Below are 8,342 nucleotides of genomic sequence, written 5' to 3' on the forward strand. Positions count from 1 at the left end.
CGATGGGGACCACTGTCCCTGCGTCCTTGAGACCCCTCAAGAATGGCACTGATCCTCACCACCGCCCTGGGATGCAGTATCGAGTTTCGTTTACCGTCTTGGCTGGGGGTGTGGCCGGGGAGGGCAGTGTAACCTCAGACTGCCGCTTGGCCTTGCCCACTCCGATAGGCCTCATCGCACAGACCGAGGACCTAACACGGTAGTTATGCCAGCTGCCAAGTACGTCGATCTCCATGGCATACCCAACCAGGCGGATCTGCAGACCAGCGGACGGGCCCACTGTAAACTGGACATTGGCCAGGACCCCATGCGTGGTCTGGCTCAGCGTGCCCCCGCTCTTAATGGGGGTGGGGCGGGGGCGCTGAAGTGTCAGGTCGCCCCTGAGAAGTGGCTCCCTGCATTCGACACCCTGAGGAAGCTGACTGACAGCGGAGGCCGCGTGCCGGCCGCACTCCACAGCTGGGCAGCCAGGCCTTCCTCGGGGACCGGAGTGGCCGTCTCCACAGCCTCCCCGGCTGTGGGGCGAGGACTGTGGGGCCAGGGTCCGGACCACTGGCCTCCCCCTTAGGAGTTGACAGTCAGGTCGGGGACTTAGAACACAGTACGTGCGAAGATAAACGAGGGAGGTAAAGGTAAGAGAGCGGGTTCTGGACTCAGAATGCTTGCGTTCGAGCCCGGTCTCCTCTTTACTGTGCGTGCGCCTCGGGGCGTGTCATTATCCTCCGTCACCCTGAGAAGTGGGGATGATAACGACAGCTGGACAGTTGCACAGTGTCTGCCCTATGGCGGTCACTCAGTACGTGTCAGCAGCTCACTTCTCATGGTCATCGTTGTCCAGTGGTGGGAGTCCGTACCCCGTGAACGCCATGGGCAGTGAGTTCCACGGGGCTTCCGGAGAAAGGCCGGGAGGGCGGCTCCGTGGGCGGGGGGCTCCGAAGGCTCATCTCCTGCATCACTATGCGCGTTCCTTTTAAGAGTAGGCCCCAAAAGAGGTGCGGTATTGATAGGTTGGAATTTTGTATTTTGAATTGGATTTTTAGCCCTGTTTGCATGCAGCTGTCTTCCACATCCTGTCCTATGAGGTAAAGATGCCTTTTAACAGTCCTAGAACCAGTCACGAGGCCTTTTTTCCCTCTTTGATTTGAACTCAGATAACATTGTTTCCTATTGGCATATGTGTTTTCTATTACATATACACACACAATATATGTGGGAGGACATTGTTTTCTTTTCAAATAATGTCATGGAATTAAACAGTGAAGGATGATAAAATGTCATAACAGAGGATCACCAAATAAACTTATAAAAAGCTCTCCTAGCAGCGTTTTTGGTAGATGTGTCGATTAGTAATAATGAATCCAAGACACTGAAAAATCTGAGTTCCTTCCTGAACCTTCAAAGAAAATTTAAATATCATTTTATGTGTTTTGTGTTAAGTATGTTTTATTGTATTTTCATTTTGAAAATTATTAATTTATACTGTGTGGTGCCTTAAAAACAGGAGGTTAGATTTTAAACACCCCGGTGTGTGAGAGGACAGGTCACTTACAGAGCTCAGTGAGGATTTGCCTGCTACACTTACTGAATTTGATTCCGATCTCTGCGAAGCATGGACAGGGATAAGTGTCAAAGGTGCTTTCATGGCTTCGGATGGTGAGTTAGAACATAGGCTCCTTTGGATTTTGGCAGCGACGAACACAGATAGTATGCTCCTCTGGTTTCTAAGGGCTTCCTGGCTGGGAGAGAGGAACATGGGTGTGACAGCTCTGCTTTAAAAACCTGCGTTCTGAATGGTGGTATCCGAGGGGATTTCTCTCTTGACAGGTGCAGGCTCAGGTCTCCGATGGCACCTGCGCGCTCTGAGATGCAGCTGTACTTTAACGTCACAAGCGTCTGTTGTTTTGTATGGCCGCCTTAAAGATATGTGGGTACAAGTAGCAGTTATGAAAAACTGTCACGAGTTGTCTTGGACTGGAGAGCAGTCTCTTCGTGCCTGTGGGTGACGATTTCAAAGACAGGACGCACTTCGCTCCGCTCTTCAGCGCACCTCCAGATCTCTGCCCCTGGGGCGTCAGCGACGTTGGTGAATGAGGCAGCCACAAGTGTTTGTGGATTTCCCACTCCGCGTCTGACTAGTGCACAGTGTCGTGTGCCCTTGACTGCGAGGAGCTTGCAGTCCCATTGAAGGGTGAAGTTATGTTCAGAGGCAGGTAGGAGAATACCCGATCCAGGTGATCTGTACGGAGGGTCCTTCACGAATGACTGTGAGCTGGTGTCCTCCGGGAGGAAAGATTTGGCCGTGTCGCCAGCTCTAATGGGAATTCTAGATCTGGGCAGAGCCTCGGGTTCTGGGACAGGTCTGGCTCTCAGGCTCTCGAGCATGGAGTTCAAGGTGAACCAAGAGACCACATCCTCTTAGGGTGACAGTGAAATCAGTGACCAGAAGGGCTGTGTGACCAAGGTGTGAATCCAACAGGACGAGGCCAGTGGTTCTGAACCTGTTTCGGAATCAGACTCTCCCTGCCTTTGGGCAGCGTGTAGGAATCAGTGTGCCGGCCCTGGGAGACCAGAGCCTGCCCCACGGAGCTCATCGTCTCGTGGACGTGTAATTAGTGCTTGTACTTTCAGGACCCAGGTCACGGACCTCAGGCATGGTCAGAAACGGGGAAACCAGTGGAGGCCTACAGGCAGCACAGAAGATGCCTTCGGAGCAGGAAGGTTCTGGGGCAGGGGTGGGGGCGGCCTCCTTGGAGCATCACCGTGTTGTTAGAGATGCGCCATGAGGCATCCGTGGGCTCCACCGTGGCAGCAGGGACCACTGTCGAGGGCCCTGGCCCTCTCAGGCAGAGATGGAGCTGGACTTCGACGGGAGCAGACGTGGGGGAGGAACGTTAGGTGGCTGGAGGACAGTCTGCCGAAGGTCAGAGGCGAGGCGGGTCTCGCAGGAGCTGGAAGGATGGAGAAGGAGAAGCACCTGGTTTTGGGGCGGGCAGGGGTGTGGGACGGTGCTGGCTGAAGTGAGACTAACTAGTAGGTGGCCGGTGACAGTATTTTGAGCAAGGTGCTGCTAGTTCAGCCACTTTAAAGGTAAACATATCGCTCCCCAGTGGTGGCTGTTAAAACACAACTGTGTCGTGCTGAAGTAGGTTGTAGGTGGATCCGCAGTGATGTCTGGGATCTGCATGATTCTGTTTCAGTTTCTGTAAAGTATGTTTATGTCGGGGGAGGATGGGTAAATAGAACGGGATGGCAGATAGGGAACATTGCTGGAGCCAGCCGACATGGGACTTGATGAAACGGTTCTCTCTACCTTTGGATATGTTTAAACATTTCCACAGTAAAACGTTAAATTAAAAATAGTACACCTGGTCGCACAGCATTGTGAATGCACACCAAACTGTGCACTTGAAATGGCTAAGACGGTAAATTTTGTCATGTTTTTTACCCCAATGGAAAAAAAAGTTTTAAGATGATAAATTGTGTGTCATATATATTTTACCTCATTAAAGAAAATACGTATTTTACCTACGAAGGGGTAATATCAGACTGTGACTGGCGGCTACAGAACCTGCTGCTGAGGCCCCTTAGGACGGGTCTCCTGGAGCGAAAGGTCAAGGGCAGTGCTGGGCTCCTGCCGTTGTCCCGGGAGGCGCCTCCGACCCAGACCAGCTTCCTGCTTCACGGTTTTGCTAAGAGGAAGCTCAGTGTTAATTAGTGACATCTGAATAGTGGGAAATTTTCTGAGAATGCGTTCTTTTCTGATATTAACCAACTGTTTAATAATTGCCGCAAGCCTCGATTTCTTCACCCACAAAATAGGGATAGCAACCTCTATACCCGATGGCTGTCGGAGTTTAATTGAGATGATGGATACGAAAAACCTAGCTCCGTGCACCTCCCCTGAACGGCCTTCTGCAGATGGGGCTCGCCAAGTCAATGGCCTCTTTAACGGACAGATACCAGCGGTGCATTAACTACTCCTGCGTAAACGAGCAGAGCTAAGTGGCTTCCAGAATATTTTCTCAATATTTACTGTCTTTTTTTTGTTTTTTAATTAAAAAGTGTGAGTAAATGCTAGAGAAAATTTGGAAAAAGAAGAGCTCATAGTTTACCTCTTTAATGTCATGATTTTATTTTACTTTGTTGTATTTATAGAATAATTTTCCCAGCTCATATTTTCCAATTTTCTAAAAGTCAGCGAATTCAGTCCTGTCTAAATAGACATAGATTCTGACCTTTTCCAACAGTTTTTTGGTGCATAGGACGTCGGCATGTTCTCTTATCGGGAACTCTGAGGCCCGGGAGGGGACGAGCACTGACACACGGCTGGGACGTGAGCCAGAGTTCGCGCCACGCCCTGACTCCTAGCAGACTGTTTCCCATGGCCTCCGTAGGATCCAGGTTCAGGAGGGTCTCTGGTCCTTGCTCTAGTGATTTCACAGGTAGTTCCTCATGACGGCCCACAGCATTTTACTAGCTGTGAAATTATGACCGTCGGGATAATGTAAACAGAAAACAAGAGGAGATAGAACATTAAGAAATTTGCAGGAAGATAAAATGCCTTTAAAAAAACTAAAAGATTGAATTAATGTCATCAGGAAACCGGTTTGATCTCGTGCATTGTCAGGTGCAATGTTTGGGAGCGGTTGTGATTTCTTTTAAGACAGGACCCATTTTGAATAAAGTTTCTCTGAGTTTAACACAGCCTAGAAAGAGCTTGAGCCCCTGCCTGTCCATCTTCAGCCTTTTTCCCGTCCCCATGGAGGAAATGACTCTGCTGGACAAGTTTGGGGACACATCACGTCAGACGTCTGAATGACCGTTGCTCATTCTCACCTTTAGGCCTTGGCTTTTCCCTGTTTCCAACGCTTCCTGAGTTGCTGGCCTCTGGTTCTGAGTGCCGGCCGTGCAGCACATTGGCCCGTGGAGCTTTTAAAAAATATCAGTGCCCTGGAGGCTTTGGTGTTAGGTGGCAATTTCCCCAGACCTGAGACTCCGCCTCCTTGTACAGGTAACGAAAGAGCCGAGAAGTGGAGACCAGCATCAGTCAGAGGACGGGGCTTAGCCTCTTCGAAGACTGGCGGCCAGGGGGACAGTGTCTTGGCAGATCGCAGGAATCTTTATTTCGGATTTTTTCCGTGGCATCCGTTCAACGCCAGGAAACAGTGGAGCAGGACCACAAAACCTGGGTGGAGAATTTGACCCAAGAATTTCATATTCAGCTAAGTTTTGTTGTATAAGAGGCTAGCGTATTCTTTAAACAAACAAACAAAACCCACGAAGAACTCAAGGAAAAGCCCATGAGCCTTTCTTGGAAAACCTACCCAGTGACAGAATTCGGTGAGTCAGGGGATCAGCCCAGGCCATTTGTTCTTCCAGCAGGTACCACTGACCGCCTGTTACGCGCCGAGCCCTGTCCTGGGTCTGGGATTGTAACAGCCCATCAGCTTACCTTCTAGTGAATAACGGCAAAGCCTTCGGTCTTTCTGAATATATAGCTAAGGGCAGGTAGTTGTCAGGAATATGTTATAACATATCATAAGGTAAATATAAAATGTGGAGATGGAAAACATTCACAGAGCAAATAGAATTGGGAGTTTGGGTACGCAGATCGCCTTGTCCGATTTGGGGGCCAGAGATACGTCCAAACATCAGGAAGTAGAGGTTTAAGTACAGGATATAAAATTAAAAAGAAAACCCCTAGAAGAACTTATGAAAAAAGGAAGAAGATGCAGTATCGCCTCCCAAGGCAACAAAAAAGACAGTTCACACAGCAAAATATAAAAAACAAAGCATTAACAGCTAAAAACATAAGATGACCAGGTCTAGATCACACGTCTGTATTATCAATAAGTACCGAAAGAATAAATGCCCGTTAAAAAGGCCCAGATCGTCCCCCAAGACCAAAACCTTACTGTGTACAACATTGAAGGAGTAGTGGCCAAAGATGGCTGCATTTCTAACTAAGAAGATTAGGGTCGTGATGGAAATAGTGGGCAAGGTGAGCTCAAGGCACACGGTGTAGATGGCTGCAAAGGGAAATGTTCTGACAACTCCGCGGAGGCGTGCGGTCCACCGGGAGGCCGTAATGGGCAATCTTGGGGCCAAAATACTGGCCATACGAACAGCAGAAAGTGCCAGGATGAACGATCAGACACTGAGCAGCAGGCGAGCTGTGATTTGCCATAGGCGCCCACAACAGATCAGGGAGGCAAAGTCAGACAAGCACGTGCAAGATGCAAATCCTTTCTCCTTATCTTAGTTTTTAACTAAAATGTCACCTCCTCAGAGAGGCCTCCCCTGACTGCCCAGTGTAAAGTAGCTTCCTCGGTCACTCTATCATACAACAGTTTTATTATCTTTGTGGTACCATTACTGCTGTCTTGTTGTTGGTTTATTATCTTCGGGGTTGTTCTTGTTTTGTTTTCAATTATTTGGCCACAATCTCTGTGCAAGAGGAACCACGTCTCTCTTGTTCGCTGCTGAAGCCCCAGCGCAGAGAGCAGTGAGTCCTGAGAACAGGCCCTGTGGCAGGTGCTCAGGACACGTCCACGAATGAGACAAAGCCCCCGGGCTTGGTGCTTACGTGTTAGCAGGGAGCGCAGAAGCGGGTAACCAGGACAAAGTCGTAGCATCTGGGGGGACAGGTGAGTGTTGCCGAGAGACGAGTGGAGCAGAGCTGGGGGAGACGGGTCGCAGCGTTTAAAGGAATGGCGAGGGGAGACTTCCTTGAGGGAGGGACATTCGAGCAAAGGCGAGGGGGAAGGAGTTAGCCATGTAGGTGTCCGCGGGCACAGCGTTCCAGACAGGGGAGCACGAAAGTGGGGAGCATTCACGTAAGGTCATACGGACAGGTCGGGGCCTGGGGCACCAAGGGAAGGTACTTGGACTTATTCTTGGGACCGGAGGTCAAAAACCGGCCCTGGTTAAATGCGATTGAGTCGTGAGGACTCTAAGCTGATACGCGACCTTGAGCCAAGCTACAGACTGCGGATAGTTTTGCCTTTGTGTAATATAAACAGTAGTTCTTGCTTCATAAACTGTTTCGAGGGATACGGTACGTGCTAATTTCAGTTGTTAAAATGTCCATTTAGAACATTTATTAGCACTAATGAATTCAATTATTTCAAATATAGAAGCAAAATATTGCGCGGAATGAAAATATACGATATAATTAGACTATTAATGAAAACACTTGCATACCTCTGCATGATTGAAAGTGAAAGCTGAACAGTCTCAGAAGGATGGTGCTAAATATTTACATATCTGTCTGAGATGCACATTTTTAGATGCTAAAAATATCCATTGTTCATGACTGGAAGCGAAGTCTAGGTTTAATGTAGTAATAAACTCCGTATATTTGTCTCACACCCAAGTCAGAGCCAATTTTGTCAAGTATCACAGGCAGCCTTTGAAATAAGAACTGAAAGGAAAGGAGGTTCTTCCCCGGGCGACGGACGGGACCCGTTCCTTAAGGGACAAGCCCTCACCGTGAGCGGGGAGAGAGAGTTTGCTTGGCGGGTCGCTTGTTATTCTTGGTCTAAGTTTTGCACACGTGTCCTAAATCTGCCGCAAAGTCCTTGAGCCACGAAGAGGAGACTCTGAGTGAGCTACCTCAGTGTCCAGCCACATTTTATTAGTTAAGTCACAGGTCGTGCCGGGCTCAAGGGGAGGGGACTATACAAGGGCATAACCCCTGGGAGTGTCGTCGGGCATCAGTGTAGCGGAGTACCACGCACAGGGAACACTCGGGGTGCAAACCTCATGCTGTCCGCTCCCGCCTTTGCTACTGCCGCTGACACACATGGCGGGGGCGGGCGGGGTCTGAGAGTCGTAAGCTCCTTTGCCCATGTGCTCTCCTCCCGATTGCAACCCCATTTCTCGCCTTCCCCACCACTTCAGGATAAATACAGTGGGGAGAAAACGGGCCAGTGGTCCAGTTTGTTTGGGACCCCAGGCCCGTCCCTGTTAGAAAGCGCGTTAATTCCCTGCCGCCTTCGTGTGGCCCGGGGGTGGCTCGCCGCACAGTGGGCACAGTGGATGGAAGCCCTCCTCCCTCAGCTGGCAGCGTGGCTCTGTGACTGTGTCAGGATGTTCAGTGGCCTTCGCCCCCATGGGCGCAGACTGCCTTCGGCTCCCCGCGTGGCTGCGAATCCGGCGAGACCCCCCGAGCCCCGTCTTGTGGACTCGTGGTCCCTTCTTCTTGGAATGGTCGATGCAGGAGGAGCTGTGCAGCTTGCATCGGCGAGGCTTGTATCTCACAAATGGCCACATTTTAAAATAAATAAACGGAGGGGGAGAAGAAGTTTGGATCATCTGTGCGTTTTCTTGGGCGTTTGACT

Source organism: Pteropus vampyrus, unplaced genomic scaffold (assembly GCF_000151845.1).
Source record: "Pteropus vampyrus isolate Shadow unplaced genomic scaffold, Pvam_2.0 Scaffold158, whole genome shotgun sequence".
In the NCBI taxonomy this organism is placed as follows: Eukaryota; Metazoa; Chordata; class Mammalia; order Chiroptera; family Pteropodidae; genus Pteropus; species Pteropus vampyrus.